The sequence below is a fragment of the Heterodontus francisci genome, chromosome 33 (genome assembly GCF_036365525.1).
Source record: "Heterodontus francisci isolate sHetFra1 chromosome 33, sHetFra1.hap1, whole genome shotgun sequence".
Classification (NCBI taxonomy): Eukaryota; Metazoa; Chordata; class Chondrichthyes; order Heterodontiformes; family Heterodontidae; genus Heterodontus; species Heterodontus francisci.
The window spans coordinates 49,148,153-49,172,381 of NC_090403.1; positions in this window are offsets into that span (position 1 = coordinate 49,148,153).

Genomic DNA, 24,229 nt, shown 5'->3' on the forward strand with positions numbered 1-24,229 from the left:
CTGCCATGTAGGTCACATGGTACAATAACACTGATGCATAAGTCATATGGTCAAATAGCCCTGTTCTATGAAGGTGGAAGCAATAACAACATTTACATTTTGCAGAGTTAAAATCTGTGTGCTGGCACCAAGATTTGGAAATGGATGTGCCTCTGATGGACTCTTTCTGGTTTCCATAGCAGCAGCAACAACAACGCGCATTTATATACAACACTGCATTAGCACCTTTAAGATAGAAACATAACCCAAGATTCCTCACAGAGGTAAAAAAATGGAGGCTGTATCAAATATTTGGAGGGGTGACTAAAAGCTTGGCCAAGGAAATGGGTTTTAAAGTCAGCATTAAAGAAGGAGAGAGTGGTGGAATTAGGGAGTGAATTCAAAAGTATAGGGCCTTGCTGGCTGAAAGCACAGTAACCAATAATGGGATAAAGGGAGGAGGTTGTACAAGAGGCTGGAGTCAGAGGCATGGAGAGCTCGGGGATGGCAGACTGTAGCGTTGGGGAATGTTACAAAGGTAGCGAGGGTGAGGCCATGGAGAGAATTAAACACAGCAATGAGAATTTTTAATTTGAGGTTTTGGATGGCCGTTAGCAAAGACAGGTCAGCGTGGACATACATGATGAATGAACAGGATGCAGTCCAGGATATGATACAGGCACCAGATGTTTTGGATGAGCTGAAGTTTAGGGAGGTCAGGACAACATTGGAATAGTTGAGTCTGCAGGACAAGACAAGATATGCTGAGGCAGGACGATGGTACAGATTTTGCCTTTGTAATGGAGAGAATATGGGGTCAGAGGTTCAGCTCAGGGTCAAATTAGGTGTTGAGGTTTGTGAACAGTCTGAGACAGAGGCTGGAGAAGGCAATGGAGCCCATGGCGAGGGCCCAAGACAATGGATTTGGTCCTCCCAACGCCTAACTGGAGGAGATTCCAACTCATCCAAGACTGGATATTGGGCAACACTGGGTTTTGTCAGTGTATATGTCAAAGGTGACTCTGCAGATGATTTGCCAAGCAGTAGTAGGCACACCAACAACAACTTGTATTTATATAGCACTTTTAACATAATAAAACGTTCCAAGGCACTTTACAGGGGTACGATAAAACAAAATATGACTTTGACCCATACAAGGAAATATTAGGGCAGACAACAAAAACTTGGGCAAAGAAATAAGTTTTAAGGAGAAAAGTGAGGTCGAGAGACAAAGAGATATAGAAAGGGAATTCCAGAGCTTAGGGCCCAGGCAGCTAAAGACGGTCACCAATGGTGGAGCGATTAAAATCAAGGATTCTCAAGAGGCCAGAATTGCAGGAGCGCAGGTATCATTGAGGGTTGTGGGGCTGGAGGAGATTACAGAGATAGGGAGAGGTGAGGCCATGGAGGGATTTGAAAACAAAGATGAGAATTTTAAAAGTGAGAGCGAGGTGTCCTAAATGCAATTGCCTCAGTGTTAGTGGATGAAAATAGGGCACTCCTGAAATGGAATTAGTGATCAACTTGTCGACAAACAAAGATATAAAAGTAATTTGATATGCCAAGAACTCTGTCCTGTCACCCTGGAATGTAATTGGAAAGTCTTTGTGTAACATTTTGTAAACATGTAAAGAAATAATGTAACTCACATCATAAAATACATCATTTATTTTGACACATGACATTGGTTTGGTTCTTGGCTATTTCCCTCACCTCCTTTCCTACAAGAGTGGTGTAGTGGTAAGCACCGCAGCCTCACAGCTCCAGTGACTCGGGTTTAATTCTGGGTGCTGCCTGTGCAGAGTTTGCAAGATCTCCCTGTGTCTGCGTGGGTTTCCGCCAGGTGCTCCGGTTTCCTCCCACAGCCAAAGACTTGCAGGTTGATAGGTAAACTGGCCATTGTAAATTGCCCCTAGTGTAGGTAGGTGGCAGGGGAATTGAGGAGATGTGGTAGGAATTTGGGATTAATGTAGGATTAGTATAAAAAATGGGTGGTTGATGGTCGGCACAGACTCAGAGGGCAGAAGGGCCTGTTTTAGTGCAGTATCTCTATCTCTAAAATGACAATGATTGACTCACCAGCACTGAAACACAGCTTCATCCCAAACTCCACAAACTGATTCACTATTGAGTAAAGGTTTTCAGTCAGACTGGAAATCAATTCCCTATGTATGCTGAGTTAGCTAATGTCAGCTGGGCAGCAGTTAGCTCGGGTGAGTGAATTGCACATACACACCGCCTTTCATGACCTTAGGACATCTGAAAGCATTTTACAGCAGAATAAGTACTCCTGAAATATTGTCCCTATTGTAATGTGGGAAGTGATGCAGCCAATTTATGCACAGAAAGTTTCCACAAGCAACGTTGTATTAATGACCAGATAATCTGATATTGGGTCAAAAACAAGAAATGCTGGAATCACTCAGCAGGTCTGGCAGCATCTGTGGAAAGAGAAGCAGAGTTAACGTTTCGGGTCAGTGCCGAAACGTTAACTCTGCTTCTCTTTCCACAGATGCTGCCAGACCTGCTGAGTGATTCCAGCATTTCTTGTTTTTGTTTTAGATTTCCAGCATCCGCAGTATTTTGCTTTTAATCTGATATTGGGTGTTGGTTGAGGGATGAATATTGGCCAGGGCACAGGTGAGGACTCCCCTGCTCTTCTTCAAAATACTGCCATGGGATCTTTTATATCCACCTGAAAACAGGGCCTCGGGTTATAGTCTCACCAGAAAGAGAACAACTCCGACAGTGTAGCACTCCACTGCACTGAAGAGTCAGCCCAGATTTTGTGTTCAGTGTCCTTGGTGTGTCTTGAACTCACAACTTTCTGATTCAGAAGCGAGTGTGTTCCAATTGGTCTCGGCACCACTACACTGGTGAGGGTAAAATTAGCTAGGATTCCTGCTCCTGATTGCTATCCACTGACTTGCCCTAGAAAACAAGCAAAACCATCTCTCTATGACTCTATGACTCTATCTACTTCCACCAACGTAACATCATCTGCCTCCTCCCCTACCTCAGCCTAACTCCTGTTGAAACTCTTTGTGCCCTGCAAACTCAGCCATTACAATGTTCTTCTGGTTGACCTCCTATCCTACTTCAACTCATCCCAAGCTCTACTGCCCATATTCTGGCTGGTGCCAAGTCCCACTCACCCATCACCCCTGTGCTCGCTGACCTGGGGGTTAGAATTTGCTGTCAAAACTCCACTCAGCTTCCGTCAAATCTGTTTTGTGTCCTTAAAGCAATTTATCTGTATTGTCACTACTTTCTCCTGGTCCTCTATGTAACGTTCTCTGGTAACGTGGAGCAGAGTGTCAGGCCTGGCTATGATGCACCCCACAATCAGTTAGGCCATCACGATTCAACAGATGAAGAATTGGAAGTTATGGATTCACTGAAGGATGACCAGTCTTGCTGAATCTGAGGTCCAGTGTGAAGCGGTGGTTGGAAATGAGAAAACAGGTGGAAAGATAGGATTAAACCAATAAGGAGCTAAATATATATGTATGCACATACGCACACACATATCATATATAGATATTACAATGCAGTTTCTGAAATGGAAGGAATGGGAAACTATAAAAAGTGTCACTGATTGGGGCAGATATGGGGGTTAGAATTTGCTGTCAAAACTTCACTCAGCTTTCGTCAAATCCATTTTGTGCCCTTAAAGCAATTTATCTGTGATGTCACTACTTCCTCCTCCCCCTCCCAAAACCTCACCAAATGCTTTCATATCTCTGCTGCTTCTTCAAACCAGATTCCACTGAGAATGTGTTGCTATGGTTACCCAGTATTTCTGGAGTTCAGGAGATTGGAGTCTATTTTGTATTCATGTATTATTGACTAGGTGCAGATAGGCACGATAATTGAAAGGAAGGAAAGCGAGCTTTCAAGGGAAGATGCACACTCATCTTCAGTAACCATCATTACTTGAGTCCCAAAAATTACATTTGACAGATTCATGTTGTTTGGTGCTGTCCAGCACAGAGACCTTAACAGTTAGATAAACACTGGGAGAAGCAGAGGAAGAGGTAATACTCTTGGGGAGGGCAAATAAAGCGAGGGAATACACAATAAACGGGAGGATATTGAGAGGAGTAGAAGAAGTGAGAGACCTTGGAGTGTATGTCCACAGGTCCCTGAAGGTGGCAGGACAGGTGGATAGAGTGGTGAAGAAGGCATATGGAATGCTTTCCTTTATTGGCCAAGGTACAGAATACAAAAGCAGGGATGTATTGCTGGAACTGTATAAAATGCTGGTTAGGCCACAGCTGGAGTATTGCGTACAGTTCTGGTCACCACATTACCCGGGTTCAGTTCTGGGTACTGCCTGTGCGGAGTTTGCAAGTTCTCCCTGTGACCGCATGGGTTTCCGCCGGGTGCTCCGGTTTCCTCCCACAGCCAAAGACTTGCAGCTTGATAGGTAAATTAGCCATGGTAAATTGCCCCTAGTGTAGGTAGGTGGTAGGAGAATTGTGGGGATGCGGTAGGGAATATGGGATTTAATGTAGGATTAGTATAAGTGGGTGGTTGTTGGTCGGCACAGACTCGATGTGCCGAAGGGCCTGTTTCAGTGCTGTATCTCTCTCTATGAGTCGATGACTCTCTAATATTGCCAGGGCTTGAAAGTTGCAGCTATGAGGAAAGATTTGATAGGCTAGGGTTGTTTTCCTTAGAACAGAGGAGGCTGAGGGGTGACTTAATTGAGGTGTATAAAATTATGAGGAGCCTAGATAGAGAAGACAGGAAGGATTAGAGGGAACATGAGGAAAAACCTTTTCACCCAGAGGGTGGTGGGTGTCTGGAATTCACTGCCAGGAATGGTGGTGGAGGCAGAAACTCTCAATTCTTTTAAAACATACCTGGACATGCACCTGAAGTGTTGTAACCTGCAAGGCTAAGGACCAGGTTCATGGAAGGTGCAATTAGATTGAGCGGCTAGTTTTTCAGCTGGCACAGGCACGATGGGCTGAATGGCCTCCTTCTGTGCTGTAATTTTTCTATGGTTCTATGGTTCTGTTGCTGCCCCATATATGAAGCCTCCCCTTCATATGCCAATACTCAATGAACCTCAGTCATAAGCTGTATATGTAAAATGTTCACTTGCTCCAGCACAGGGTTAAGTGGCTGCTGGGAGGACCAAATGGCATTCGTGTCCTCTCCTCTTCCTTATCCTCGTGTTGTTGCCTGGCTCTTATTCAGTTTTCATTTCTTCTTTCTCTCCCTCTTTTTTTCACCCATCTCTCTTTCTATTGTCACAACCAAGGCTGGCTGGGTAGCTTGCAAAGTGCTTTCTCTTGTTATCTTCTGTGTGAAATAGGTTTGAGGTCACTGCAAGATTTTAAAAAAATGATGGATAGGTACCAACTTGAGAAATTGGTGGAGCTGCTCATCGATCCTGTAACCATAGTCCTGCCTTCCTCTTATTTGTAAATGCATTTCAACTGCAGTGCAACAGGCACCCACTAAAATAATGTCCCCAAATTCCGAGGTTAAGATGTAAGAAGTGGTTCTGTTTTCTCCCCTCATTTTCCGAATCCAAGGTGAAGGATCATGGTTGGAGAGCAGGACAGCAGCAAGGTTAGCAGAATCAGAATAAAATCAAGGAACTAATGGGAAATGAAACAAGAAGCAGGTGAAGGAGAAAACAAACTGGATGAAGAGTTGAGGAGCCAAAAGGATGGTGGTGTTGGAGGAGAGAAGAGCAAAAAAAGCGATTCTAAGAATGAAAAGAGAGAGTTAGAGGGCAACTTTGATTTTGGGTGGTGGTGTACAATTGGCGAAAACAGATGAGCTGCCTGTTAGATACCTCTTCATAGAACATAGAAAATAGGAACAGGAGTAGGCCATTCGGCCCTTCGAGCCTGCTGCGCAATTCATTATGATCATGGCTGATCATCCAACTCAGTAGCCTGTTCCCGCTTTTGCCCCATACTATTTCTATTGAAGTCAATTAGTTCACAGGATTTAGCACCTCAATGAGAGGTGACTATGATTGAAATGTTGTTTGATTTTCCTCGGCCAAAATCAATGCTGAAAGATCTATATATATCCAGCTATCTATAACAGAAAAAAAGAACTAGCACCTTTCATAATCTCAGGAAATTTCAAAGTGCTTCACAGTCAATGAGTAATTTTGAAGAGTACTGACTGCACACAGCAAGATCCCACAAACAGCAATGAAATAAATGACCACGAAACCTGTTCTTAATGCTGTGCAGCCTTTTACAGATAATGGCTGTCTTTGACTAGTGCCGTGAGATCTCTAATAGCCACTTGGGAGGGAAGATGGAGTTTGGTTTAACATCTGATCCAAGAGATGACACCTTCGACCGTGCATCACTCCTTCAATATCGCACCATAGATTGCTTGCTCATGCATCTGGAGTATGGCTTGAACTCACAATATCTCATTCAAAGCAGAGAATTCTACTACTGAGCCAAGGAAAGTATATTAAAAATTATTAGCCTGCATGCCTATTGTTTGAAAACGGCTTAGTCTTCAATTCGCCATGACAACCACAGAGGAGATTTTCAAGCGTATAAGTAAATAATTCTGCATCTGGCACACTTCAAATGTCACATCTCAAAATGTCAATAATATTAAACAGACGAAAGGTAGCTGTAATGAGATACAACAGTAGCCATTTCATGCAGGTTTCTTCAGATAGTTGCAAGCACCTGTCATTCAAATTTCCCCCCCACCAACCTCTAATTGACCTAGGATTGACGGGAACTAGACGATGGACTGAATTTTCCCTCCACAGGTGGAGGGTCCCAAACCCGCCTCCGGGGGAAAACAATCACTCGTTAGGATTTTCACAGGGGCGCCCCCTTGATTGGCATGGAGACAGGTTCTTCATCCAATTAAGGGTGGTGGGTGGGCTCTTGAAGCTCAGGGGGGCCAATAGAATCCTTCCAGCTTGAAAGAAGCAAAAGGCTGTAATAGAAGGTAAGTAAGGGAGAGGGTGCTTCAACATGGAGGCGCCTTCTCTCGAACTTTTTTAGGATCTTTAATTTTAGAAAATAGATTCAGCAGCCAGGCCACCACTATGGGGTGAGGGGTGGGGGGAGCCCCTCTACAGGGCAGCCTGTAGTTACCCCTGCACCCAGACAGGCAGGGAGGGGCCTCTAGACCTGCCTTGAGTGCTGAACCCCCCTGTCTGCTTCCTGGCACCTAAACTGGCCCCTGTCAGCCTCCTTTAAGTGGCCTCAATTAGGTTCTTAATGAGCCTGATCGGCTACCCATGGCATTCATTCCACCTCTGCAAAAATGGCCCAGATGTGGGATGAAGCTAGGAAACCCGCACACCGGCAAACAGGGTTAATTTTTGACCCAGCCTGCTTCCGATCCTGGCCCCGCCAGAGGCCGAAAATCCAGCCCGATATATCTTTAAGGGATATGAGCACCTTAGAATAGGAACAATATATTGTGAATTACATGGTATAATCATCCTGTTGCAATATAACAGCATATTCCCCAAGGTATGAGCAATGCTGCAGGAGATTCACTGGAATAAGCAAAAATCTTCTTCTCTCGGAACCTTTTTTGAGCTTTGTAAATGTTTTATTTGAGTTTTAACATGTATCCGATTTCAGTCAGCTAGTATAGTGCTCGCTTTATACCTTATAGACAGGGTTCAATGTACTCGGGAGCATTGTGCAAGATGTTGGAGTAAGTTATCCAACTAAACTATTAGCAATAATAGGCGGAGATGCAAATTGCTGGTTAGATAACTGGATTCTTTCCTGGTACAGCATCGCAAATTGTCTTGTGTTGTTAACCAGCAGACTAAGCACTTCACATCCACCTGACGATTACTCAGAAAAACCCAAAGCCATGTGCTGGCCTGTACACTAGGGCTATCAATCACTGACTGCACCTCACCCAGTACATCTACCTCAGAAAACTAGAGCAGTGACCAGAGCAATGACCTTGACATACAGAGAAATCTATGGCAGCAAAGCCCTATTGCAGTCAGAGGTTAGTGCTGCTGTGATTGAATGTGGTTCGATAGCTGGCTAGGTATGGTTCACTATGGCAGCATCTGTGTCTGGCAATCTGGCCAGTTAAGGATCCAGACAGATCAAAAAGATGCGCTCCCTGAGTCCTAATATTTTTTAGGCAGGAGCCTCAGCTGTTTAGCATGAAGGATATATTTCCATTGATGTTTGGAGGATGAGGGGGTTGTCACACACATGACCTTACCCATAGCAGGTAGTTCATAACCTTTGCAGGAAAGTTGTGTGGGGGGGTGGTGGGCGGTGGGTGGTGGAGGGTGGAGGGATTGTCAGGGGGGCTGTGGATGAGTGGGGATGCGGTTCCACTGCATACGCACATATTTCCCTATGGCCCTTGTCTCCAAGTCCTGGCCACCTAATCACAAGTGTCTTTGAACGTCTACTATGCGACCACTCTATGGGAACACTACACTGTCAAGTCTAGCAAAAGAGGAGACATAACATCAACAACAACTTACAAGGTGGCTTCACAGGAACATTATAAGACATTGGAACATAGGAGCAGGAGTAGGCCATTCAGCCCATCGAACCTGCTCTGCCATTCAATGCGATCATGGCTGATCATCCACTTCAATGTATTTTTCCCACACTATCCCTTTATGTCATTTGTATTGAGAAATCTGTCATTTTCTGCTTTAAACATACTAAATGACTGAACTTCCACAGCCCTCTGAGGTAGAGAATTCCAAAGATTCACAAACCTCTGAGTAAAGAAATTTCTCCTCATCTGGGTCCGAAGTGGCTTCCCCCTTATTTTGAAATTGTGTCCCCTGGTTCTAGACTCCCCAACCAGGGGAAACATCTTACCTGCATCTATCCTGTATTTTGTAGGTTTCAATGAGATCACCTCTCATTAAAGGCCCGCTCAGTTCTCGAAATGAGATTCAACCGGAGCCCGACAGAAACCCATCCAACCCCGAGCCTGACTCGGCTCGAATCCTTCCATTTTTTCCCACTCCCAGCCCGACCCGACCCGACCATCAGTTAACCTACCTTCCGTTTTTCACTTTGTTCCTTACCTGAACAAGCTTAAAATAACTGTAACAAAACCACCTTTAAAGTCCAAAAGCTAAATTAACATTCGAGTCACTTACCTGAGGTGGTGATAGAGCGTGTCCGATCTGGCCTGACCCGAGCCGAATGCCGGACCTGGAAGTGTGACCCGACCCGACCCGAACCCGACACATGTCGTCGGGTCCCGTTGGGTTCGAATCGGGTAGCAGGTCTTTACCTCTCATTCTTCAAAACTCTCGAAAATACAGGCCCAGTTTCTCCATCTCTCTTCATAGGACAGTCCCACCATCCTGGGAACAAGTCTGGTAAAGCTTAATTGCACTTCCTCTACGACAATAATATCCTTTCTAAGGTAAGGGGACCAAAACTGCACACAATACTCCAGGTGCAGTCTAACCAAGGTTCTAAAGAATTGAAGCAAGACTTCACTACTCCTGTACTCAAATCCTCTTGTGATAAAGGCTAACATACCATTAGCCTTCCTAATTGCTTGCTGCACCTGCATGTCAGCTTTCAGTGACTTATTGACCAGGCCACCCAGGTCCCTTTTTAATCTCTTACCATTTGTTAATCTCTTGCCATTTAAGAAATACTCTGCACGTCTATTCCTCCTACCAAAGTGGATAACCACACATTTTTTCCACATTATATTCCATCTGCCATGTTCTTGCCCACTCACTAAGTCTGTCCAAATCCCCTTGAAGCCACTTTGCATCTTCCTCACAACACACATTCCCGCCTAGTTTTGTGTCATCCGCAAACTTGGAAAATGCTACATTTGGTCCCCACATCCAAATCATTGATTTATATTGTGAACAGCTGGTGCGCAAGTACCCCACTAGTCACAGCCTGCCAACGCAAAATGACTCGTTTATTCCTATTGTGTTCCTGCCTGTTAACCAATCCTTAATCCATGCCAGTATATTACCTCCTATCCCGTGTGCTTTAATTTTGCTAACCAACCTCCTGGAGGTGAGTTTATCAAAAGCCTTCTGAAAATCCAAGTGTACTACATCCACCCGACTCACCTTCATCAATTCTGTTAGTAACATCCTCAAAAAACTCCAGCAGGTTCGTCAAGCATGATTTCCCATTCATAAATCCATGTTGACTATGTCCAATCAGATCATTGTTATCCAAGTGTCCATTTATCACATCCTTTAGAATAGATTCCAGCATTTGCCAATAACTGATGTAAGGCTAACAGGTCTGCAGTTCTGTGTTTTCTCTCTCCCTCCCTTCTTAAATTGTGGGGTTACATTTGCTACCTTCCAATCTGCAAGAACCGTTCCAGAACTATAGAATTTTGGAAGAAAACAAAACTTGGTACTGAGTCACACAAGGAAATATTAGGGCAGGTGACCAAAAGCTTGGTTAAAAAAGCCAGGTTTTAAGGAGTGTCTTAAAGGAGGAATGTGAGGTGGAGAGGCGGAGAGGGTTGTGGGGGAGTTCAGCGGGGGGGGGGAGGATTTCAAGAGCTTAGGGCCTAGACAGCTGCAGGCACGGTCATTAATGGTGTACTGATATAAATTGGGAATGCAAAGAGGCGAAAATTGGAAGAGTGCTAAAATCCCTGAGGGTTGTGAGGCTGGAGGAGATTACAGAGAAAGGAAAGGGTTAGGCAATGGAGGGATTTGAAAACAAGGATGAAAATGTTAAAATTGAGGCATTGCTGGAGCGGGAGCCAATGTAGGCCAGCGAGCATAGGGGTGATGGATGACTGTGACATTGTGTGAGCTAGGATACAGGCAGCAGAACATTCCAGGGCATACTGGATCAGACCCCAGTTCTTGCTGACCTACATTGATCAAGACCCCACATCACGTTGAACTGAAAGGTGCAGTACTACAACACAGGCTGCACTGATTATTGCGGGAAGAATTGGGACATTGAGAAACATTGAGATGTCCTTCAAGCAGTTTCAAAGTCAACTAAACTTAACTTCTCACATAGGGACTTTAACAACATAAGCTGAATACGAGATGTTAATGGCAGACATTTTACTGCAGCATTTCAAACACAGGATCCTCTTAATATTCCCCAAATTGTGCGAGCAATTTATGAAGTAAACGGGAGCCATACAATTGAATTACAGCCTTTGACTCCTCCAATGGCATCTGTTCTTGTACATAATACAGTCTCCCTCCCTCTCCCCTTGTAAAAGATGACAATTCACAGCCATCTGGTACTCTGCAGCTCGATCTCAGACCCGACACATAGACTGCTAGAGTACAAGAGCCCGTATCTGAGAGCAGGACAAACAGTGCTGGAGGGAGAAGAGTTGTTATCTATCTTCACACTTAAACCAGTCGTGTAATCAATGTGAGTTTCATGTATAGATTTTTTCTTAAATGATTGAGAAATTAAGTGAGGCATAGTGCAGGTCACCACCAAGGTCAAAGAACATAAAACAGAAGAACAGATCAATCAGGGAATAGTGATTTGATAACACTAAACTTGAGTTTTAAAAGTCCAAAGATTGCTGAAGAAAGGAACGACTGACTGAGAGAAGGAGTCAGTGTAAATATCACAGAATCCTAGAAATTACAGCACAGAAAGAAATCATTCAGCTCATCATTCCAGTGCTGGTCCTAGCTCTTTAACTGGAACATCTGTTCCAATCCACATTTCTTGCTTTCTCCCTGTATCCTTGTGAAATTTAAACATGCTTTGATAATATGCATAGCTGAATTTCCCACTGATTCATGGCAGAGTATATATTTTGGGGTGGGAACCTGTGCTGCAGGATTTAAAGGTCTGCCGAAACTTAGGGAGGCAGGCACATTAAAAAAATACTTTGGCAGAATAAATCAAACCGTTCACATCAAAGAAGGTCAAAGATTTCTGTGTGAGGACAGAGGGAAGAGGGCCTCTTCCCCCTGCCCAGATTTAGTGAGGAAGCAATGCAAGTGAATCACCAACAAGTTAGGAGAGGACAGCACTGCTTGGATTGGAGAATCCCAGAGGAGAGCAGCACAATAACAGGCAGCAAAAAATGCCCATCGTAGTGAGCATAGATACAAGAAGACCAGAGGCACAACAAATTAGTGGAGTCAGAAGTACCTTGCAAAAGCGCACTGTACAAAGTATGTGAACCACTTGGGTGACCTCTATGTTAAAGTGCGTGAACTGATTACTATCAATGACTAGGAGGCAGCAACAGGCCGTTTACATTTCCCCTAACCGTCACCTCAAAGTGTTCCTTCCCTCATTGTGTTACATCCACCTGAGAGGGCAGAGGAAGCCTTGCTTTAATATCTCACCTGAACGACAGTAACTCCGGCAGTACAGCACTCCCTCAGTTCTGCACTGGAGTGTCAGCCTAGATGACGTGCTCTCACCTCTGTAGTGGTGCTTAAATCTAGAGCCTTCTGACTTAGAAGTAAGAGGGCTGCCAAGTATGAGGTAAATTAATTGGTAATATGTGACGACAAGTTTGGTTTTAATACTCTGCCAAATGTTGAAAGAGGAAGCAGTTTCACAGTTTTGAGGTTCTGACAAAGAATGAGCTGGAATAATAGACAGAGCGCTGAATCTCAACTTTGGTGAGGATTCCGAGAAAAGGGACAGTGTGTAAGAGGAACAGGAAGCTTTAATATCAGTAAATCAAAGAGAGACAAGAAAGACCACAGCAGAGAAAGAGAGGTGAGAGAATTGCCTTATCTTGCAACAAGCTTTATCTTGTATCAGTTTTTGGAGTGCAAAGCGAGCATTAGAAGGTCTTTGCATGTTCAACAAAAAAATAAATAGCTAGAGTGATTTCAAAGATGTATGCTTAAGGTTCAGATTACAGTTTGTCCAATCTGTAATGACATGCCAGTGTGAGTAGGAGAATTTAACGCCATTCCCTTACACCGTTGATTGTCGTATTGTTGTTTGAATTAAGCAACTGTTAGATCCAGGTCAGAGAAGTGAGGGAGAGATGGAAGATAAAGTTTGCAATCTGGTAGTGAGTTGCTGATGTATTGTTGGATTAAAAACACCAGCAAGTTTCGCAATCCTTGCCGGTTTATTAAATTGTAAGAAACAGCCAATTGGATCTTGAATGTGTTGCAATAAAATTACGATGTATTTATTAAATAGATTTCCCATGGTATCGATCATAGTAAGTGAAGAGAACATTCTGTTTCATAAGCGCATCAACAATCTCTTAGGGCAAAAAAGTGCTGTAAATAGATACAACTTGAGGTCAGCCAGAAACAAATCCTCTTAAATGTATCCTGAGTTAATTAATGGATAATTGTTTTTTCATAGGTTGGCAGATCCTTGTAAATTCACGTGTCTTCCCCGTGATCAGAAAAAAACAAGATGAAATTCCTTCAGAATTTTTAATAGTTTTTTTACAGATTAGTCTGAACTATAACAAGATGTGACAGACTTGTTTTATTAATATGCAGATATATAATGAATATATTTATTTTTCTATCATTTGATGCTAAATTATTAGGAATCCTAGTAACAATATCATAAGGAAACACATAAGGCCTCAGTTTCACACTTTATGATTCTATCCGAATCTCTCAATTAACTTAAATTTTTCAAATTGCTTCCTAATGCTCATTATTAGCTGATTGGTCGTGTATGTTGTATATGCACGTTTATTTACTGAATGAATTATTTATTTTGGATCATCTTTGACAGGTAATCCAATGAATAAATGCACTCCAATATTAATAGATGGATGGTTTGTAAAGGGTTAAATTAAACTCAGACCTTTCACTTCTGAGACTCAGGTTCAAACACATGATGGGATAGAGGTCTTTTTGTATAACCTTCCCCCCAATCCTAAAACCCTCGGAGAATTCTGCGTTCCTCCAACTCTGTTTCTTGTGCATCCCCACTTCCTTTGCCCCACTATTGGCGACCATGCCTTCAGTTGTCTGAGCGTTAATCTCTGGCATCCTTCCCCAGGCCTCTTCGCCTCTGTCTCTCCTTTTAAAGCACTGCTTAAAACTTACATCTTTGTTCAAGTGTTTGGTCAACTGTGCCAATGTCTCCTTCGGCTCAGTGTCAATCTTAGTCTGATTGGGGCATTTTACTATGTTGAAGGTGTTATATAAATGCAAGTTGTTGTTATCTTTTTACTTTGTCTGTTTGGGTATCCTGTGATAATAAAGTCTCAATCAGTTCCCGCAGCACAGAACATCAGTACTATTTGGAAATCTCACTCAGAGACATCACAGGATGGTGTTGGGAATTGGAAAAATGTTGGCGTGTAAGTGCACCTCTGAAACTAGACCCGAGGGACGTTAGGGATCAGTGCTTGTGGTTGACCTGGGGTACCCAAAATGAGAATTATTTTATTTACCACTACCAACGTCTTTTGTTTTTGATAATGACAATGTTCAGAAAAAAATATAGAATTGTAGACCTTTACAGTAGGGAAGGTGCTCATTCAGCCCATCATGCCTGTGCTGGTTTTTGAAAAAACTATCCAATTAGGCTCAGTCTCCTGCTCTTTCCTCACAGCTCTGGTACTTTTTTCTTTTCAAGTGTATATCCAATTTCCTTAGTAAGTTTCTATTGATTTGCTTCCATGACTCTTTCAAGCAATGCATTCCAGATCGCAACAACTTGCTGTGTAGCAAAAAAATTCTCCTCAACTCCCCTTGGTTCATTAGCCAATTATCTTAAGTCTGTGTTCTCTGGTTAGTGACCTACCTGCCAATTTGTCCCTATTTACTCTTACCAAATTCCTTTATAATTTTGAGCCATTCTATTAAATCTGTAACTCTATTAAATGTAGGTCAATAGCCACCTGGGAATGACAACCCATTGGTAACATGGATTGGCCCCGATATTCATGGTACACATCGCCAACAAAACAAAGTGCGCCCAAAATGGAATGAAACTCGCCGCATCAATTTCACAGAATGCATTATGAATATGCAAATGACTAGGCACCACAGAAAGATTTCAAGGTTGCAATCTCATTGCTGGATTTAACGAGCAATTTCAAATGACAAAAGAGAAGTCACAACACATCAAAAGTCACACGAGGACATCCATTGCTTCCATTGATATTCTGGCTAATCCTCCGTCGTGTTTCTCACAGGCAGTCTGGAGCTGCTATAAGATGGAATGCCTGTCCCTTTAAGGACACTGGCCAGGTACGTCCTGTGGGGAAAGTGACCTAAATAAGCACATCCTGAGGTTTACTAGTAGCTGCTTAAAAATCGCCAGGTTTTAATCCTGGGGAAAGGCCGGGTTATCAAGGCTGGGAAATTTGACTCGAAATGACTGATTTTCTTCCTGTTCTTTTCCTGAGCATTTACGTGAACTTCATATTCATTATTTTATTAGGTTTTGAGCTAATTCTTTGCTGAACAGTGGCTGGTGTATCAGCAACTAACAGTTAATGTACCCCCTACAGTTTATGCCACATGACACCCATGGTGAAAATTTATTATTCTGATGCAATTTTTGCAAGTTTATTAGATGGTAATCACTAGCTGATTACCTATTAAATATTGTGTTTCAATACAATTATGGTATATTTATACACCATCCTGACTTGGAACTATATCGCCGTTCCTTCACTGTCGCTGGGTCAAAATCCTGGAACTCCTGTCTTAACAGCACTGTGGGTGTACCTACCCCACATGGACTGCAGCGGTTCAAGAAGGCAGCTCACCACCACCTTCTCAAGGGCAATTAGGGATGGGCAATAAATGCTGGCTTGGCCAGCGACGCCTATATCCCATGAATGAATAAAAAAAAGAATATGAGCCGACCTCCCATGGCATCGCTCACAGTTTGTTTGGGACGATCTCTTTAATAAGGACAGGGCCTTTGTACCATGTGATGTGCAATGAATTATTCTGCTGCTAAGATGTGACTGTGAGTAATTAGTATGTTCCATGAAGATTGCGAGGTCTAACCGCTGTGTAGATACATCCTGATGTTACATAGAGATTGATGGCTCTTCAGTAGATCATACAAGAAAGGACCTACATTTATATAGCGCCCTTCATCACCTCAGCACATCCCAAAGCATTTTACAGCCAATAAAATACTTTTGAAGTGTAGTTATGGTTGTAATGTAAGAAAGCACAGTCGACAATTAATGCACAGCAAGCTCCCACAAACAGTAATGTGACAATGGTCAGGTAATCTATTATTGTGATGTTGGTTGAGGGGTGAATATTGACTGGGGAGAACTCCGCTGTTCTTCTTCAGACAGTACTGTAGGGTCTTCCACATCTTTCATCCGAGAGACACTCCCTCAGTACTGCACTAAAATGCCAGCCTAGATTATGTGCTCAAGTCTCTAGAGTGAGGCTTGAACCCACGATGATTAGCTAGAGGGTATTTTCTGTTGCCCATTCTGTTCTGTTTCTTGTAGACTGGCAGTTGCCAAGTAGAGTCCTGAATCTGTGCCAAGGTCAGAAATGAGTAATTCATTTATGGCTTTCTTCGTCTCTTTTTTATAGGTTTCAGGAGTTCAGGACAGAAATATGCATGACTGCCAAAATACAATGCCTGAAGTATGACAGGCACACAGCTCAAAACTTTTATATTATTAGACATATCGCAAACAATTTTGAGATGGATTACACAGCGCCTAAAACTACCTCGGACGTCCCAGAGAGATTTACAGCCAATTAATTACTTTTGAAATTATAGTCAATTCTGTAATGTTGACAACTGCAATGGCTAATCTTCACACAGCAAGATCCCACTAACATCTATGAGCTTAAGGAGCAGGCCAGAAGTCGGACATATGATGTCATTAGCAGCTTATTTAAATATGCCTGTTCATTCAAGAATGGACATTTCTGTTACTTACCAGAAATGCCAGTGGGAAATAGGACAGGTATAAAGGTAAGGCAGGGGTGGGGTAATGTGCTGGGGGAACTGGGCTAGTGGATACCTGCCCCACTTCCTGCCTTAGTTGTTCCCAAAGGTCAGGCAGTAATTCAAAGCCAGCACCTTTAGGAGTGTAGGAAAGAGGAGAGAAAACTAAAAAGAAAAAAACCCCAAGCACTTAACGCTTCACATTAATTCCCTCCATCCAGTCATAACCTTTTGCTAATAATTCTTTGACTAGCGTCAATTATTCTCTGTTCATTAATTCCATAGGAAAAATATTATTCCCATTTTAGAAATAACTAGGGCATGTTATAAAAATATCACTGTGCTGTGGGGCTATAGGGGGCCTTAGGTAAAGCACAGAAGGAGCTAGCTGCATACGTTGCTTATAACCATCCCTCAATCCCTAAGCACTGTACAGTGCAGTAATGTATCAGCAGGTATTCATGTACTGTAAGGAAGAATGGTTCAGACTGAAGCCTCCAGACTGAAGGTGGTTCAATCTTGCTGCCCTCCACAGGGCTGCTTGCCAGCAGTTCCACAGCTGCCAGGTTTGATGCGAGGAAATGAATGGAGTCGCCTTCAATACAGGAGATGACTGCACACCAGGGACATGAATCCAGGGGGCAGTGGAGGGGAGGGGTGTGTCCCACAGAGAAAGGGCTGACGACTTCATTAGTGATAAGGATTACTCCTACCTCATTAAAATTACCAGAGAACAAGAGAGAGAGAGAGAGAGAGAGAGAGAGAGAGTGAGCGAGAGCTGGAGAGAGCTGAATCACTGAAAGTGCACACATGGGTCCTGATGTAGAGAACATTACTTCAGCTCAGAGGAGTGCAGGTGTGCCATTCAGTATTCTGCCTGACTGCCAGCTCCTCAGGAGCCAGTGAAGATATTTCTATCTCTACAGCAGACGGTCATTAGGACAAGGTGTCGTGAAGGTTTTCCTCCCTGCCAACACTGTGGAAGAATGGAAAGTATTTCATCAAATACAGGTAAGGGATTCAGTATTTTGATAAATCGTGTACCTTGGGGATGCTGTGAGAGAGCAGGGAAATACTGTCTCATCAAGCAAGGGGATACAAAAAATGTATTTCATTTTATAAAATTTATAGCAGTTTGAAAATTGAGGGCTTGGGTTAAAAGTCTGGGGCATTTTGGACCACATCAGGATAACCTGTCCATTTATTCTATGATTCATCTCCCATTCACTTTGGAGATTGGATCATTACTGTTTTAAACACATAAACTTGATCTGGAGAGGAGTTGAATTGCTGGGCTTACGGAGATCGTAAACTCACAGGCTGCCAGAATGCGCAGCCTCCTTACAAAACCTGCTTTCGGAGTTTGGAAAGATCCTACGGGTTTCTATTTTATCCAGAGAGAGCTGAATGAAAACTGGAAGCTGGTGCAGAGGGAGAAGACTTGTTCTGAAAGGAGAGAAGGGCAACGCCCATCTCACAATCAGCACGCTACCTGAAATGCTTTAGAAAGTCCATTTGGGGAAAATTGTCGTTCACCTTTCTTGTCCTATTAACGGGTTTCAGAGTCCCTCTCGGTGCAATTCCTCAGCTTACTTTCAAGGGACAGCAGGTTCCATTCACAGGGAATCACAAAATCCATTCGCAGAATGCAAATCTGTGTGTTGCCACAGGCTGTGCAAGGTCATATTTTGCAGCCCCTCTAGGTGCTATGGTTCTGGCATTCATCTTTAATCCATTCCAGCAACATCCCCACTCCCCACGCCCCCACCCGCAATTTTGCCAAAATTATAAAACTTGGATTGAAATGCAAATCTGCATTTGATATGTAAACTGTATGCAAGTAACTCAGGATGTCGGCACATCTTTGTGAATTCCCTGAAGTATTCCCTTTACAGCTCTAACAGATCTAAAAATGCCATTGTCTGCAATTTTGATGTTTGCTGAATTTTTGTAGAAAATCCAAGTAGGTGCTGAGAGACTGCAAAAAAAAGGGAATGCTTCGTAGCTGTTTTGCAGGTGCTTTGTAACTAGAGAAGGGTTAATGAATGTCTGTGTGTGTTCACTTGTCTCTTAATGTGTTTATTCAAATACAAATTAAAAACCATTGTCTATCTACTGGAGATAGAAATATGCAGGATATCAGAAATATGAACTGAAAATGCTGAAATACTCAGCAAGTCACTCAGCATTGGACAAGAAAACAGACAAGTTCGTGTTTCAGGTCTTATAACCCTGTGTTTCCAGCATTATCTGTTTTGTTTTACAAAAATATTCCTCGTGTTTATAAGGCAGTGCAGGAGGAATCACAGTCTGGGAGATGCAAGTGACAATGAGAGATATCAAGACAGTGGAGGCTCGTGTTGTGTTCACTGGGGAGGAGTGGGAAGCAGATTGAGACCCCAAAGGTTGAATCCAAGGTTGCTTTCAGTTGCCAAAATCCTAATGCAGACAAAGGAGGGTAATGAGTGTGCGAGGGGACAGTGGGGTGACATTGAGGGTGATGGTGGGGGCTAAGGCTTGGAGGGTTGGGCGTGGGAGTGGGACTGGAGGCAGGCAAAGTTGAGAGTGAGGGGAGTAAGGTAGGAAGAGCAGTGGAAATGGGATTTGGGGGATGGGAGTGGAAGTGGGGTGTAAAAGTAGGGGTGAAGGGTTGGGAGTGGGGGGGAGTTGGGAGTGAGCTTAGGAGTGTGGGTGGGAGTGGGGATTGGATGTGGGGTGAAAGTGGGTGTGGAGGTGGGGATTTGGGGGTAAGAGTGAGGGCAGGGGTTGGGTGTGGGTGGAAGTGGGGACGGGAGTGAGAAGGGCAGGATTTGGGAGTGAGGGGTGCAGAATTTGGGTGTTGGGAGTGAGGGGATGGGAGTTTGTGAGTGGGGGGTTGGGAGTGGGGGTAAGGGGGTAGTGAGGGAGGGCTGAAGGGAATTGGTGCTGGAAGATTGGGGGATGGGAGAGTTGGGAGTGCGTGGCAAAGTGAGGGTAAAGGTGGAAGAGGCGGCGGGGCGAGAGACATTTGGCATCATGATGGCACAGAGAATAAAGGGCCAAGATTGTGAGTCTCCAGTGCCACATGGTGCCTGGCTAGACATGAGCCACTCTTGCAACTAGTGAGGCTCCACACCTGCAAAAGAGCTGCACAATCTCCACTTCAAAGTTTCTGTCCCAGCTTCGATCCCTGGTCCTTGCTGGATCTCAGTTCAGGGCAGAGCTAAGAGGGCACGAGAAACAGTCCAAGGCTCCCACTCCTTCCTCACCCTGCAGTGACGCCAGATGAAGATGGGTTCAGACTAGGCTTCATTCTCCTACAGTCAGCTAGGCTACTGCCACTCAGCATCAAATGGTGAGCCATTTGGTTGAGGTACTGGAAGGTAACGATTGCCGTTGGAGCAGTAGGCTCAGTAAGGGAGCTGGTTTCCTCAAATGTGAAGGGGAAGGAAGAAAATTGAAAAGAGAATTAGAAGTAGAAAGGAGATGTTCTTTCATTTTTTGTGTCGTGAAGCCCAGTTATTTTAAAATTGCCTAGCTTTGCAAATGACAGTGAGCAGTGCTATGTAACAAATATAGCTCAACACTAATATCCTGTCACTCCCACACAATGTAGCCTTCTGTAAAGAAACCCTAGAAATATAAAATTGCTGTTTTTTTTTAGCAGTAACTGGTGTTGTAAATCTTTCTTTGACATTGTTATCTGTTTTTATAATCTTTAGCTTCTGCTCCATTCCAATTTTCCCCTGTTCCCTGCTGCCTCTTACTGTCCTGGAGAGGCTGACACTTGCTGGTCTGAAGATGCCAGAAGTCCTCTGACACTTTGACCAGCTGCCCAAGGCAATGAATGCCAAGGCTACTGGCTGCTAATGTAGGGTTGCCAACCCTCCAGGAGTCTCCAGCAATCAAAAATTAATCTTCAAGGCTCTGCTGTGAACAACTCAGGAGAAAAAAGTGTGCTCTGAAAAATTTTTTCTTTCAATGCTTTTGTTTACTAGTTGCAAAAATATTGGGTGTGGACATGTCAGGCATCCAATAGCAGGAGTGTGGGAACAGGTGGAGACGGGAGGTCATGAGACGACACCTCCAGGAATATGTCCTACCAGAGTTGGCAACCGTAAGTGGAGGTTGGCTCTGCCAAGACCTGTTGTGCTCTCACCTTCCATCTGCACATTTGCATCTTTTATCAGGAGTCACTGGACATGAACAGTTGTGGTGAATCCTGGCTGCATCGTTCCTTTCCTTTAGCACAATCATAACTCTCCTACGCCTGTCTCAGCTGAGATCAGTAAATGTAAAAGGCAGCGCTTAACTCCCTCTGATGAAGCTTCCAACACCTCAGGATCACAGTCAGCTCCAGAAAGGGAAAAGCAGTAGATGCAGTAACCGGGACAATGATATACGTGGACATCGTTGGGGCAATTGCAAGAGGTGAGAGTCTATTTGTTTGTTTGGGGGAAGGGTTTCATTCCTAGTCAGTCTCATTCAGAGAATGGACTGATGAAATCCTTTTTGTTCTTAAGTTTCATCCCCTCATCAGCATAGAGTTAGTGGTCTTTGTTGCATCTTAGTCAGAAAAAGAAAAGCGTGCGAGGTGATTTTCTGACTTTGTAACTTGGAGAAGGTGCCCTGTCTCCTAACAGCACCTGTCAGAAATGTAGGGGAGCACAGCCCGCAATCTCTGATGCCTCGTCAACCAATGGTTCTGGACTGCGGGCGTAAAATCAGAAAAATGACTCCTCTCGTTCTCAGGCAAATTCACTCTATTTAAAAGATACTAATTTGATACATGTCCTTCAGAGAGAGAGGAGAGAATAATGAACAAGATGCCGCGACACTGGGAGACTGGCTGAAGGAGGGTTAAAGCTTCAGAAGAGGTGAATGAGATGGACTAAATCCCGAGTTATACTGCTGGAATTAAACAAAAGAGAACTAGCAGATCTCATGTAAGTCGGACAATGCACTGCTTCACAAAGACAGGAGTTTTGCACCCATTATATCGTGTGACACCTCATGTATTATTCTGCTGCCAAGGTGTACATGTTAGTGTGTGTGCCTCAGGACCAGAGGGTGTCAACACTCTCTCCTTCACCCCCTTGGTAATTAAAAGCTGTATGCGACAACTGAATGTGGGTCACACTGTGAACACTACAGCAGTAATAAAATATACAATAGGTCCAGCAAACACTCCCTCATTAATGCACACAGGCCCTACTGATCTGGTGATGCCTCATTACATAGCCACAGATAAGACACATATTCAGAACTTCCTAGTACAGTTTGACCTTTAGTCCGGTGATGATTTTTTTTCTGATTAGATTTCTGTAAAGAGCCTTGGGGCATTTTTCTATGTTAAAGGTGCTAAATGATTGCAAGTTGTTGTTGTTCTGTTCCACATTACCGTGAGATCCCAGTTTTAAAAATCACCGCCTCCCGTTCATGGGCTGTTTATGGGTAGGTCTCCAGGCGTTAAGGATACAATTTGTTTCCATCTCATTCCCCCGAATTCAGGCCAAAATACGTAGTGAAAAGTGAGCAAGATGTGTGATTTTTCAAGTTAGAAATAAAACAGAATGTTTATTAACAGAAAATACCAGGTTTAATCAAGAGAAGGAAAAGAAAGCTGAAGAATTATAGGGGTACGTTTCTGGGAGTCAGGAGCCTGAAAGGGAAAGTGTCTGATGAGTGCTTTATCCTCATGGGCAGGATTTCCAAAGGGCTGTGTGGTTGGGAGCTGGTGCGGATGCAATTTAAAAATTGTGGTCCCGGAGGTCGTCTCCAGAACACGACACTTCCGGGACAGTCCGCAATTGTTAATGTGAGGGTGCGGGAGGGAATGTGGAAGCTACTCACCTCCAATTAAGGGGCCATTGAGCTCCTTTTGGAACTTGTAAAGGCGGTGGGTTCTGCACAGCTGTCCAGCTCGCAATGGACAGGGGACTAACTTTGTCGTTTGATGAAGAAATGTTTTTGTCTCATGAGGATCTTGTGCCCGGCCCAGTGCAATACAATTTTTTAATATTATGGAACCACTGCCTCACCTGTTCATTCCGCTGGCCCTCTGACGAGCTGCCTGCTCTACTTGGCAAAGTCAAGGGCAGGGCCACATCATGACTGCTGCTCACACTCTGCAGGCAGCTCCCACCTCCTGTAGACACTCAGCGCCACTAATTGGGTGCTGAGCTCTTCTCCTGCCCAGTTAGGGCATTTGCATTTGAAGACCGCGTCACGTTGGCAACCAGATGAGGTGCGGACCCAGAAATCATCCAGGCCTCGGGTTCCCGTCCCCTTTTTGGAAACCACACGTAACAGGCTGAAATATTGTTAGATAAAATAGGAATTGCCGTAGACATGAGAATTCTGTATATAGATGTATGATCAATTGATCATAGAGTGATACAGCACAGAAGGAGACCATTTGGCCCATCATGACTATGCTGGCTCTTTGAAAGACCTATCCAATTAGTCCCACTCCCTTGCTCCCCTAGCCCTACAAAATTTTACTTTTCAAGTATATATTTAATTCTCTTTTGAAAGTTATTATTGAATCTGCTTCTGCCACATTTTCAAATTGTGCATTCTTGATAAACAGAGAGATAGCTAGACACATACAGGAAATTTTAATGCCCCCCCCCCCCACCTCTCTGAAGGAACAGGAATTTAATTCCAAGCTCTGTGAACTCAGCACTTGTTTCCTGTCACACGGCTGATGTTTTCTGTGCTGGTTGAGGTGCCCACCAGAGTCATAAATATATAGGAAATTGGAGGCCTAACACTTAAATAGGAACATAGATTATTGCAGGATGTTAAAACACCAAGGTCTCTCTAGTTTGCTTTCTACCATCCTGATAGAGGTATGATATAGTGATAATGAAGTTGTTGACTAATCATAGTAATTAATCTCTATCAATTGGTCGACAACAGAGTCAGGTAGGAAACTGATGCAATGTTAATGGCCTAATGAGCAAGACACTTACCACAGATGTCCTGCTCAGTAAAGCATCAGACAGCCAGGGTAGGCTCAGTGGGTTAAGGGTAAGATTTATCTCCTATTCCTCCAGACCTCACAAGGAGGGATTGGGCCTCTGCCATCCCAGGTTTCCTTCCCCACTCCCCAACACCCCCAGCCCCCCAAGATCTATCTGACTGCCAACCTGGCAGCCTCTGATCTTTGTATGCCTGATGTTGGCGAGCTGCCTATTTTGCGTGGGCAGTTGGCAGCTGCTATTGTTGCCCGGCCATTAAAATAGACTAGGTTTCCAACTGCGTGTTCCCAGGTGCACATCTCACTGGTTTTCTGTCCACGAGGTGACATTCCCCCTGTAGGGACGGACAGTATGAGAGAGAGATATTGATGGACAGAGAGATATAGAATGGATTAATAGACTAGATATAACTGGATAAATAGGCACATATGCATGGACAGATAGATG